General features: G+C 39.5%; 1 protein-coding gene across 3 annotated transcripts in view; it reads left to right on the top strand.

The window, feature by feature from the left end:
* Positions 1-2,775: 2,775 nt before the first annotated feature.
* SLC25A51 (solute carrier family 25 member 51) overlaps positions 2,776-13,668 on the top strand; it is a 93,170-nt gene continuing 82,277 nt past the window's right edge. For 2 of the 3 annotated variants that reach the window (XM_069236401.1, XM_069236391.1), the window contains exons 1-2: positions 2,776-2,887; positions 13,350-13,430. The gene's annotated coding sequence lies outside the window, so the exon portion shown is untranslated. Of the gene's footprint in view, positions 2,912-13,349; positions 13,431-13,668 lie in introns of all 3 variants that reach the window. The other variant, XM_069236410.1, reaches the window with a different exon arrangement.

Below are 13,668 nucleotides of genomic sequence, written 5' to 3' on the forward strand. Positions count from 1 at the left end.
AGGCTTTCTGCATTTCACCTTAAAAGGCATTCCTATCACACCGTATTTACAGTATGCAGCTACATCCGGTATGGGCCTTGTCAGGCGTTGTGGTCCACCCCTGCTGGATGCTTTCAAATTCAGCAACCAGAGAAGAAAACTAGGGGCACTTTCAGTTAATTTAATAAACCACCTCAGTATGATTCCAATCACACTGCAACTTCATAACAATCATTAATACAATCACTACATCTGGCTAACTGTAAGAAGCATTTATGTCTTGTGTTGAAGATACACATGCCTCTACATCAGGAGCAATCAAATCTACTTCGCAGCAAAGCTGGTAAACACTTAATGAGATGTATGGTAATACCCTGTACATAATGTTGGTGCATTAGTAGCACTTATCTCAATATATATTGTTGACCCAGTCCATCTATTTAGATGGAAAGTGTAAGGCAAGATCACTCAACATTATGGCAGTATCACAAACATTCGGCCTAGTATCATAAAGCGCACACCCAATATGACACAGAGCTTGTCTAATATATAGCAGTGACATAAATTCACATACTGTCCTATCAATATCCAATATACCACAGTGCTGGGATCACATAACGCTGGCCTACAACACTGTCGAGGTCTAATATCACACATAATGATGGCCAGTGTGCACCGTTCAAAATCTGTCAAATTCGTTCTAAGGATCCTTTGGCTTTTTCTGGTGTGACCAGTCCATGTAAATACAATGGGTCTCATGAATATGCCCTTTGTGTGCAAGAGGAAATGAGGATGAGCCCTTAAAATGAGGACTACTTGAAAACTGTGGTGCTGAATAGGGGTGTCCAGAATTGCACAAGTATGAATTGGTGTTACCTAGTTAAACAGAAACATTTGGGAAAGCAGTGATGGGTGAGTGTGTGTGTTGAAACTGCTCTACAGAAGCTGCACCCTCAGCTACCTTTATGGTAGGGGAAAATAGGGGGGAAGAACCATGGCCACTCAAGTTACACACTCTACTCTATACATGGCAACATATTGGGTATACCTAATAGTTTTAGAGGCATATACAAAGAAAAACAGTATTTTCTTCTTAGCTTTCATTAGAATGAAGGAAGCATGAGAAATCTGAAATATAATTTTAACTTCCCTTCCTCCATCATGAGGTTTTGTATGCATGCCATTAGGAACTTAGGGCCTGATTTAGAACTTGGCGGAGGGGTTACTCCATCACAACGGTGACGGATATCCCGTCCGCTGAAATCTAAATCCTATTATAGCCAATGGCATTTACATTTCAGCGGACGGGATATCCAATGGGATTCAGATTTCGGCGGACGAGATGCGTGTCACTGTTGTATTGGAGTAACCCCTCTGCCTAGTTCTAAATCAGGCCCTAAGAGCTGCTCTTCATCAGCTAACCCTGATTTTTTCATTATCTGTCCTCTGTGCAGAACAAAGCACGGAGCAAAGATCTAAATTGACTGTACCACGATCACAGTGGGCTGAGCTAAGACCCCACATCACTGGCACAAGATAGTACATCAATGGTTCTCTATTAGTACTGGCCTAAATCACAGCAATGGCTTAAGATAAGGGTGGCTTAAAAGCAAACTGTTTGAGCCACGTCACCTTTTTACTAGCCTAAGACAACATACCATGAGTCAAGATCACACAGTGCCGAGCCAATTTCACATTCTGTTGGGCCAAAATCAACCACTCACTGGCCCCAGAGCATACAATACTTGAGCAATATAACACACAGCAGAGCCAAGAAGAGATACTAGTGCGTCGCAATTATAATCAAGATCTTGCTGATTATTATGCCCAGTTCTAAACCTGGTAAATTGGTACAGAATCTCTGGAGGCAACGAGACGATTGTCCAGCCTAACCTTTCCCTTACAATGGACTGCATACAGAGTTCTGAAGGTCATAACATCATACTAGCTGTTATATATGTCTTGTGCCATATGTGCAGAGGGAATCTGCACATATGGGAAGTTTAAGCCTATCAACGATAGTATGAATACTTGATAGTATAAGTGTCTCGTATCATCGTGTTTGGTATTTAGCCCTGCCCCTAGCCCCGCCTATTAGCCACAATCATAGCTCATTTTATTGAGTACCTGCACTTACGTTTTCCAATGTAAAGTACTGCCGGTGCATAAAACAATGAATAAGTCCCTGTTTAATAAAACTGGTGCTTACGTAAAGCTCTCCAACACCTTCGGGTCGAGCGCGCGCTACATAAAACTGCTAAAGAATAACAACTGAAACCAGACATCCCACCGAGCCCCGATCATGCTCAGCCGGTGCCTCGAGAACGAAAGCATCACTAAAAGCTGCCCAGCTGTCAGTCATAAATAGACCGTGACAGGAATCAGACCACTGCTCACTCATCAGCTGGTGCACTGCTTCACGCTGCCCACTATGTTCTTCCCCCTTACATCTAGACCGGGAAGCAGCGGCCCAACTCGGCCTTCACAATCAGCATAGGCTGACATCACCGGGTTAGTGTCTAAATCATCTCTATCGAGCATCAAAAGAAGCCCAGCCGTCTCCACACTAAACAGCGACCGCAGCCGCAGACTGAAGTAATAGAAAGGGCTGGGTACAGCCACGTGCGGATTCCAGTAGCCAATCAGCTATTCGGAATGCTGTGTAGTCAGTAGATTGGCTGAAATACCCTCAATGGTCCAATGCTAGATCACCTTAAATATTAGCAGACGCATACCACTCCCAGGCTACTCCCGGAAAATGTACGGCTGTTGGATTGGTTGTCAAGCGACCCGGAAGTGGTAAAGTTACGGCCAAATGACATTCGTTAAAAGATCAACAACGGACGAGAGGCTTTGGGCTGGTTTCACGGGCGGCCGGTGCAAGCAGCGGGCAGTTGACCACCTTCAGGTCTGCAGACATTGCAATTTTTAGGTCGGACTGTGCCATGTTTTATTTGATAATAGTGGTGCAGGTGCCGATAGCTGCTCAAGGAGAAGAGGAATTGAAAACCCATTACATAGCGCCCTTAAATAATTAGGTGTATTTATGAGTTGTTACGATCCTTGAACTTTAAACATTTTAAAGCAGTTCATGTTTTTATTGCAGCTATAATTTGGTTGCTATTTAACAAAATGTGTAGGGTTTCCATTAATAGTCACTAATAGATTTTAAAGCATACTTTAAGCTATCCACTTTTTTATTGATTCTGTAAACTGATTGTTGTTTTGCAAAGCATATAGGGTTGATTTTCATTCCCACGAAGTAACCAATTGTGATAATTAGAACAATAATCATGCACTTTTTTTCTGGCAGCTATTTTACTAACAACTACATTTTTAGATTTCCAATATTCTTGTAATTTCAATGCGATTAAAAACAACATACACATCCTTTCCCTGATATGAACTTTTTTGGATGCAATAGCGATGTGTGGCATGGAAACACAGTCTTTAAATAGTAAAGTAGGCAAACCCCTATTTTCACATCTCCTTCTTAGAATGTGAATAAACCTGTCAAATTAACATACTAAACTGTTAATTTTACACGATCGATGCCTTAAAACAACCACAAGCCTTCACGTGTCTTAATGAATTTCTTCATGGAAGTACATCTGTTGCTGCTCTTTGGCTAAAATATTGTTCAGTCTAAATTAATTTTGTATGAATGAATAAAAATTATTAGTAAAGCGCACAATAATCCTAGCAGGGTGTCCTGGTTCGAAAATAAAACTCAGAAGGAAGTTTAAAAGATTATCCATTCTTAGGAGAATATGAGGAGCTGGAAATTGTACGGGTTTAGCCTACGAAATATTAAATGGTTGGTGACATCATGCAAGGCTGGCAGTTAAAGAATTGCGTTGTTTGGCCGTAGCACGGAAAAAAGAATGTGCGCTGCTGCGGCTGTGTTGCACACGCTTGAACTTATAGATGTGGGAAATTTGTGGTGGCCATAGTCTATTGGGAACTGCGAGCAAAAGGGGAGTGGGACATTATCAGAAAAATTAGCAGAATGAGGCCCGGAAAGGCAAGTGATGTGCACAGAATTGCAAAACGTGGCCAAGTGGGAACTGTTTCTTCATCAGTCAAATCAAAAGGATGAACAAGTTGTCTAGTGTTTGTGTTAAAACAAAAGTGATCATGTCTGGAGACCTTATTCTTTTGGGAACTATATTCTGAGGTGCCACTGCCTCTCTTATCAGAGTATACGTTTTTAAATAGTGTTTTAAATGCAAATATAGAAGTGCTAGCCAATGCTTTTAATGGGAAGAAAAAAGTGCAGCTACTCACCAAATTGTGCTATGACCTGGGGGTGGGGTAGGGAGGCAGGTTTAGGGGTGGGGCCAGAGGGCAGGGCTACTTGGAAACTATTTATCTTTTGCAGCAGTGTGGAATTCCTATAGCCCAATGCCCAGTACATATTGTTTGTGGTCAAGGACAACAGGTTTTCATGTTTATTTTGTCTTTGAAACAAGTAGGCCCAACCCCCTGCAGCACAAACCCTTTGGCTGCTAGTTTACAGGAAAGGGAACTGTCTGCAGTTGAGGTAATATTTGTGTCCACATGTTAATGCTTCTTGAACTTGTATTTATCGTTCATTAATGCAAAGCCTTTATTATTAGGGTGAGCGCTCTAAATAAATGTTGTGCGGTCACACTGCACTACTGACAGTGGTTCCAGTAAAGAAATGTGTACAAACACGTGAAAAGTTGAAAAATATAGTGCTCGCTGAATGCTCTCTGATTAGATACAGATGTTTGTAAGCAAGATTAATGATTCTTTGCTTTCAAAATGAAATGTTCAGGAAAAAAATGCAGGTAGGAAAAAAATAACTTTTTTTAAATTACTGTGAAAATGTAGGTGCTATTTCTTTGAAGCATCATTTAGTAAAATGTGTTGATGCATGGTGATATTTCCAAAAACTATTCATAATGGAAGATCAGTGTAACTGTTTCCAACAAGATTATGGGAAACATGGAAATAAACTAGCACTAGCAAAGCCAACCAATCCGAGTTTGGTGGTCATTCTTTAGATTTTCTCAATATGTGTCTTGTTTTGACATGGCTTTTGTAACACTTTATTGCTGTGGGCGCTGCCAGACCCTAACTATTGTAACAAACATTGGCAAGAAAATGGTTTAAAAAAGCACACATTGCCACACTAGTTCCTGGCACTGAACCAAACTACTTTGTGTGCCAATATGCTCTACTACTTTGTGTGCCAATATGCTCCTTGTGGAAGAGCAGAATGCTATCACTCACAGTAAAGCCAATCGATATATAGATCAATAGAATTTTCCTGAAAACAAAATGTCTTGGTTAACGCCAGACCTAATTAGGGGCCCAATCCTTTAAGAAAGTCACAATGTAAAGATATATACCAGGCCTACACTTTTGTGACTTTCTTTAAGGATTGGGCCCCTAATTAGGTCTGGTGTTAACCAAGACATTTGGTTTTTGTTAAAATTCATACTCCTAGAAGATATTTGTGAACTATATTTTAGCAAGAGCAATTATGCATGTGTAGATTTGTTATGTGAAAATCTACTGACCGTTTACAAGTTCACTTTCCCTCCAACCAATTTTTACTGCCCTTGACAGGAGTACATTTCCAGCCTTTCTCAGTATGGGAAAAGATTAGAGAAGAGCTGGTGTGAATCCGTAAAACATGCAAGTTAGTAGGTTTGGACAAGTAGATATTTTATTAAATTCCCCACCCCCGCTTTTGTGCATCACCCAGTAAAGCATCACACTTTGTTTTTATGGTATTAAATTCTTCCATGACACTACAGAATATCAAAAGTGCTGCTTCATTTGTCGTTTCTTATTTCCAGGTTCGAAATATTTAAACAGTTCATTTACAGGCATTTATGCTTGCAAAGTTTCACAAATCCTCTCACTCCGCAGTCAGGGAAAGAAAAGTAAACACCAGTCTCCATGTTAAAAGAATAAGCAGCAATTTGTCAGATGGGATCTCCTGACATTCAACTTCTGATGTAAGAAAAATAAACTAAAGGCATCTTTTTGCTGTTTCGTCTTAACTCCAGTGCAGTTATTTTGGATTTTACACCTATGCCACTTCTCAGGGAAAGCTTAACCGCTCGAAACAAATGTTAAAAAAATAATCTGCTCAACAGTAATTCAACGGAATGTGCTTCCTGAGCCACCAGTATTGGCATCGCTGAAAGTAGAGATTCTAATTGACCTTTTTCTATCCCCTGAAGATCTCTGACGCAGGCAGAGTCGAATTGGGGCAGAAGGCTCCATAGCCCGGGAGCTCGCAGTAGCAGAGAGTGACCACTGCAGGGGCCTGAGTACATGCAGAGCCCACCAGGGTAGGGGCATCCTTTTTATCTCACCTGGGTTCCAGGGAGGTCGATCGGGCCAACTCCCCCGCCGCCCCCCTCCATCATGGGCTCAGTGTCCCAGTTCAGCAGGGGCCAAAGGAGTCAGTCTGACCCCAGTGGCAGGCAGGCTAAGGGGTGAAAATGGCCCACATAACCTGGGTTCCTGCCTGGCCAGTCATGCTCGGGCCCTCTTCCCCTACCACTCATTTAATCTGCACATATCAGTGAGCCCTTAACAGGCAATGTCGACCCGAAATTAGAGCCCCATTTGAGTGGAAGTGAGCCAAGGTCCACTTGTGCCTGTGGCTTGCCTCCAGCGAGGCCCTTCATCCCCTATGTGGCCCTTGCAACATCCAAATGATAGCTGTAATAAAGGGCAACATGCCACCAATAAAACGGCCCACAGCTGACCCTCACTCACCTGTCAGTTGTGCAATACCCGAGTGCTTGCTTATCAATTGATCCTGGCATCAGGCGGTGCATGGGTGGAGAGTCCAGCAACTGGAGGAATCAAGTCCTGCGTCCTTAACAACATAGTATAGATGAGATCTGATCCTTGCTTCCTGGGTCCCTGATGAAACTGGATGCAGGAATCCGTCCTGAGTCCCTGGTTGGTTCTGTAGGGAAACCTTTGTCCGCAGGTGCTGCTCCTCGTTTGCTCCTTGTGATGATCCATGCTGCTGTATGGTAAAGAAGGAAGAGAAAGGAATCACAAACTGCATTCTTCCCTTCCTTCCCGCCACACAGTGACAGGTGTTGACGTCACATGTTTTGTTGATGGCAAGATGTATCTGGCCTGAAACCTGTTTCCACTTTTACACCTCACTTGGACATGGTAGGTCCAGAAGTAAAGATTTTTAAAAATATTGTTGTGGAAAAAATTAGAACAATGTTTAAATTTATTCCTAAACCGCATTACAATCTTAACATATGTGAACAACAAGCACTTACTAAGTTACAAAAAGACAAACATACCACGGTTAAACCCTGTGATAAAGGGGGTGGTATAGTTCTAATGGACACCGAACAATATAAGTCCAAAATATTGAGTATGTTGGATGGACCTGAATATTACCAAAAGGACAACAGCAGTTGGCGAATACGGGTCAGACAGGAGATACAGAAGGTGAGTAATGAGCCACTAAGTAAAGGTTTGATTAGTGAACAAGAATTTCAATATCTTAATCCACAGAAAACGAGGACCCCAGTTTTTTATGAAATCCCTAAGATACACAAAAATGAGGAAGATCCCCCTCTTCGTCCTATTGTTTCTACGGTTGGATCACTCACTGAACCCTTATCTAAATATGTGGGGACATTTTTGAACCCTAGAGTGGTAAGTCTTCCTGCATATCTAAGGAACACTGGGCATATCACTTCCATGCTGGAAGGTATCCCTTACAATCCCATCACTCAGATGTTAGTTACCATGGATATTGAAGCCTTGTACACAAACATCCCACAAAGGGAAGCGTGGCAAGCAGTGGTTTGTCTGTTTGAAAGAGAAGGTATGACAGACCATCTTTTGATGGAAACATATACCAACAAAAGAAAGGAGTTAGCATGGGGGCGGCCTGTGCCCAGAATGTAGCAAATATCTATGTGGGATCATTTGAAGAAACCCATATCTACAATGAGATAGCTCCCTTTTATGAAAATATACAGTTCTGGTCTCGTTATATAGATTACATTTTTTTCGTCTGGACGGGACAAGAAGAACTTCTTAAGAGTTTAGTGAATGGATTAACGTTTGTGACCCAAACTTAAGGTTTACTATGCATACGAGTAGAGAAAAGGTTGAGTTTTTTTATATTTGGGTTGGATATAATAATTTTCAATTAGAGATGCACCTATATACTAAACCAACTGCTAAAAATACTATACTCCACTTTGACAGTTTCCATCCAACAAGCCGAAAACAGGGAATACCTTTTAGTCAGTTCCTGCGTATTCGCAGGAACTGTACTAATTTACGTGATTTTGAATACCATGTGGATATTTTACAGCGGAAGTTACTCTTGCGAGGTTACCCTAAAAGATTAATAAAGGACTCCTATAAAAGAACAAAATATTATAACAGGGCCAGCATGTTTGAGAAACAGAATAGAAATTCAAAACCACAGATGGTGTATGTTGTTCAACACTCGAATCTGAATGAAAGAATTAGAAAAATAATTCTGTCCAACTGGCGCATACTTAATAGTGATCCTAATTTACCATCGTTGGAACGTCCTCTACTTGCTTTTCGAAAAAATCAAAATATCTCTAACAAATTGATTAGAGGACGTTTGCCTAAAGGTGGAAGTTTGTCAGAAATCTATAAATTAAGAACAACCGATAAAAGGTAACCACAAGTGTGGTACCTGTAAGGTCTGCCCGAGAGCCATAGTAGGAGATTCCTTACTATGGAATCAGAAGAACTACAAATTTGTAGATATGACAAATTGTAGAATGGCTAATTGTGTCTACTTGATCTGTTGTCCTTGTACACTGGGATATGTTTGTGCGGCAGGACGGGAAGTCAGAATAAGAATACTTGAACATATGTCCAATATACAAAATAATAGAGAGGGAGCTCCCCTTGTTCAGCACTGGAGAAATCTTCGTCATAAAGTAGAGGATTTGACATGGACTATCCTAGAAAAAATCAAGAAGTCAGTGGTAGTTGAGGAGAATAAGATCAGAAAGAAACGGGAAGTTTATTGTATTTTTACTTTGGACACATGTAATTGAGGATTGAATGAATATATTCCATGGGAGAATGCTATTGACTAACTGTGTGGGTATTTTGCTTGTAAATTAAATCATATTTGTATTTACTTTGAAAAAACTCCCTTACATTACTGGCTAAGAAAGATCATTCCAGGTAGAGAGATCGGTTGCTCTCTGTTAGTCTTTATCTAAAAAGTGAGCTGTAAATTCTCTATTCTGAACGTTATATTCTTGGTCCTCTCAGAATTCTTTTTGCGATCTGGCAAATATTCATTCCAGAATAGTCCTTACTCCTTTAGATAGAATGTATTTTTTCTTTCTTTTGCGTTCATGCCATTAAGTGGTGTTTAAATATTATGTTTAATGCATTTAACACATGGGCACGAAATATGGAATAGACCAATTTGACTGAATATGGCCGCATGCATTAGGATTACTCTGTTGCTGTAAATTGTGCACTTTAGTAGTATTCCCCTTTTCAACATGGCGGCCGTTTTAGTAGATCGTATCTATGTTTTTGAGCGCGGTCTAGCTTTTCACGCTACCTTTCCGACGTGACTGTTTGAATAAAAAGGAGTATGCTAGACCGGCACTTTCACTATGAAATACGCATCGCATTATAGAGCATCCAGGTAAGGAGAAGCTGTCTTCCCTCAATATATATCCAATTTTATAGCATTTCGTATTATGAATCTTTTAAGTGAAGCAACTAATATTTCCCCTTTTTTAAGATCCTTTAGACAAAACAACATATGCGGCCAATCCTATGATATTAAATGGAGTTCCAACTTTAAGATTTGCCACATATTGGACAGGTAATCTAAATTTGTTTAAAAATATATTCTTGTCTTGGTTCTTCCTCTATACCTTCGATTATTTGATTTTCAGTGTAGTCTTATTGGTATTTTGTCTTTCTTCCGTTTATAGACAAACTATATCATTCTTGATTTGAGGTATAATCCTCAAATGGCAGCTAAGGGCATTTTGCCTGTACTGATACAAGTGGAGGCTTTTGTCTGATAAATCATAAACGATTCTCTCTGCAGGTCTCATTAAAGATAATTCACTATCATTAACTTCACAGTTCACATGGGCCTATTTTTTATTATTTTTTAAGAAAATGAATGTGTATCTTAGGTTCCTGATATATAAAGAAATATTGTCTATTTATATATTTTTTCAAATTTATTAAATTTTCTCTCTTCGGTCTTTAGTCTCACGCTAGTTTATTCTTCATCTGTTTGACTACTCTTTTGGTATTTCATCTTATCTCATTTCTTTTTTCTTCATTTTATTTCATGTCCTGCACATGGGTGTATTTCATTACATCAAAACTACTTGGGTACCTTGTAGGCACTAGATGTGTCTACTGATATATTAGTTTATAATTAATATAAAAAAGTTTTTATTGTTATAATTTGGGACTCCCGTTGTTCAAGTCTGTTTTATTTTTGTTTGTTCCTATCGGATATCATTTTATATACCTGACATTTATTCTGATTTTCGCACATGAAGTTGGCAGAATGTCCGGCTGTTGGGTCCACATCAATATTGGACTAGAAAATTGGGAACTGCCCTGATGAAGGTAGCCTCAATAGTAGAGGACTACCGAAACGTGCGTTGGCAATAGTTTCCTTTTTTGTAATTAGGTCTGAAGTCGTTGAATTATCAACACTAGATTTTTGAAAATCAAACTTTCAGCGATATGTATTAGCATATATATTGTGTCCAACTGTAGTTGTACATTTGACATTGTTCTGTTTTCTAAAATATTAGATATTTTGTATTGTATTTTAAGGATGTCTTAGCTTTATGATATTGTGGGGTGATTGAATTAGTCTTATAGTAATTTTTGTAGTAGGTTTTACATATTATATATGTTGTTAATGAAATAAGTAAAATAATGTATTGTTGATAATATTCGAAACTTGAGATGTCATTTATATATGGAGATTTACTTTAAGATATCTATCTAGTCCTAGTCCTAACACCGAGGTGTTCCATATTTATGATTCACTGAACATATGTTGGTGAAGACATACATAATTATCTAATTTCAATACAAACTGTTATGTGGTTTTTGAGGAATATCTATCCAGTTGTATTCATAGTAGCTCATAATTTTTTATTTACTCTACAGATGGCAAGATTATTGCCACTGCCAGTGTGTAATGCTAATCATGTGAGCATGCTCTGCAGAGTAGAAATGCTGCATATGCTCACACGATCACCATTTCTTTGGAAAATACAAACATTCTGCATTGAGTACCGGTAGTCTCCATGGTCACACGGAAGTTCTGGTATTCAGAAGCAGAAAAAATAGAAGTGCCGGTACGGAGTACCGGTGAGGATCGGCCCATTTAAAGCACTGATGTAGTCATTCATAATATAGAGTACTTGTTTGCTCCTGAGATGGGCTCGTACCCTCCCATTAACTACATTGCTGCAGTGCTGAAAAGTGTCAGGTCTCTCCCTCTAAAATTAAAGACGTGCAGATACTCCATACCAGACAGTACTTGCTGATTAAAAGCTTTGTTTGTAAATGCTTTTAAAACATTATCTAGTTATTTTTGTCATATTAATATCTTCACCCTGGTCACATGAAGGCCCCTCTGGAGTATGTGAATATTAGCGCACGAGTAATCATTGTAGTGTACTCTTAAAAAATATTGACCTGTATAAAATGAACTATAATACATCTGTTTATACACAGGGTGTGCATTGACTTTTGTAGCTCACCACAGTGGTAGCTCACCTGAAATACCTAGCTCAAGCCACAGTTGCCCCTGGTGCGGCTTCTTGCATGAAAAAGTTAGCCCTTGGGACATCACCCACCGTAGCTCCAGGATTGATTTAGCAGCTTTGATTCATACATTCCATTCTGTTTTTTTCCTCGCTCCAGGGTGAAGTCTAAAAATGTGGTCATAAAAAGGCCAATAAGAAGTGCTTGTGAGCTGCAGGTAGAGCTCTAGGTGGGCCTCGTTTCTTTGTGTAGTAATTCAAAACAGATATTGAAATCGGACCCTATATTTATGTCCTAACTTTCCGGGCAAAAACACTTCTCGAGTTCTGAACTATGAATGTAAGAATGTTAAGGTAAACCGGGTCAGCGATGTAGTTTGTTTATAGGTCACACTTCACATAATGTTGCATTCTCTATGAGTGTTAGCTAGTTCTGGATTTTTTTGTGTAGCATGTTACTCTTGTCTAATGCATACTTCGAACTGAATCGCCTCTAGGTGTATAAAACGGGCAATAATTGAGAACTCTGAAGTTGAGGCAGAAGACAGTGCAAGTTTCTCACAGTGCTTGTTAGAAAGGTGTTCAGAATATCTGTCCATCCAATCCTTAGCCTCTCTGCAAAGCACAAAGAGCCGTGGTCACATATTCCAGCTGTAATTGTGAATCTGTGTAAATGTGTGTGAAGAAGGTATACAGTTGTCAAGATATTGACGAGGTAAAGGAAAATGTAGTGCTTACAGGTAGATGGGTGCATTGTGTGTTGTGGAGGAGGTAAAGGAGATGCAAGGAAGTGGATTCAGTTCAGAGTGAAAAGAGGGTGCTGAAGAGGAAAGAGATGTAGTGTAAGATATGCAGATGAACAAGATGTGGAAAGAAAAAGGGTGTTCATGTCTAACATACCGTGAGCATAACAGGTGTGATTGAGACACTCTGAAGATCACTATCTCTTCCACACGTATTGTGTTATCTATCAGCAAAAACAGAAAGCCTAGACCGGAATATATATATATATATATCTATATATATATCTATATATATATATATATCTCCCTCTCTCCCTCTCTCTCCTGAGCTTGATATGCACAGATACCTCACAAGTTCTTCGACATTAAAAAGGATGCTGTCATCAACTCCCGGGTGGAAGTTTTAAGGAACATGACGTCGACGTGGTCTACGTTGCAACATACAATATTTACTGACTCATCAGTCTGACGCAAAACTAATTGGATGTCAGATTTCATATGTCTTTTTAATATTAAATGGAACACCTGCACATATGTATCGAATTACATGTTTCATTTCCTTATTTTCACATTGATACGTTAAAAAAAATGTATATCTCCACTACGTGTAGCAGTATCATTCTATTTGGTATTATATTCCTTTGCTACAGACTCAGAAGTGTGGAACTTGATGGGATGCGTTTTGTAAGAGAAACCGTTCCAGACCCCAGGACGCCATTCTTGATATAAGAGCTCTTTAGAAATGCTATTTATTTATTATTTCAAAATGTTTGTATAAAGCTGAGTACTAAGAGCAGTGTGTTTGTTAACTTTGATATGTTCTACCTAGGCTGCCTCCAAAGAAGCCATATCAAAATCTCCTTTTCCGACCAAAGCACCATGCGGCAAGGAAGCAGAATTTGGTCTTAAAGTAAGTCTTGCAACGGTTTGCTTTTAGGATTATTGTTGTTTTGCCTTGCTTTATCAGCCATTCTTTGACAAAAGTGTGTTATAACTTGAGGGAAGCATTTACCGCCACACATCCCTCAGACTTATAGTCACCTTCCTATTGGGAGGAATCCTCATGTTTAGGACAAGGGTTGGCCACCCACGTGATAGAGCATTTGTTATTTAGAATATTTTCTCAGTACAGGGCGCGTTTTAAGTTG

This window comes from Pleurodeles waltl, chromosome 1_2, assembly GCF_031143425.1.
Source record: "Pleurodeles waltl isolate 20211129_DDA chromosome 1_2, aPleWal1.hap1.20221129, whole genome shotgun sequence".
In the NCBI taxonomy this organism is placed as follows: Eukaryota; Metazoa; Chordata; class Amphibia; order Caudata; family Salamandridae; genus Pleurodeles; species Pleurodeles waltl.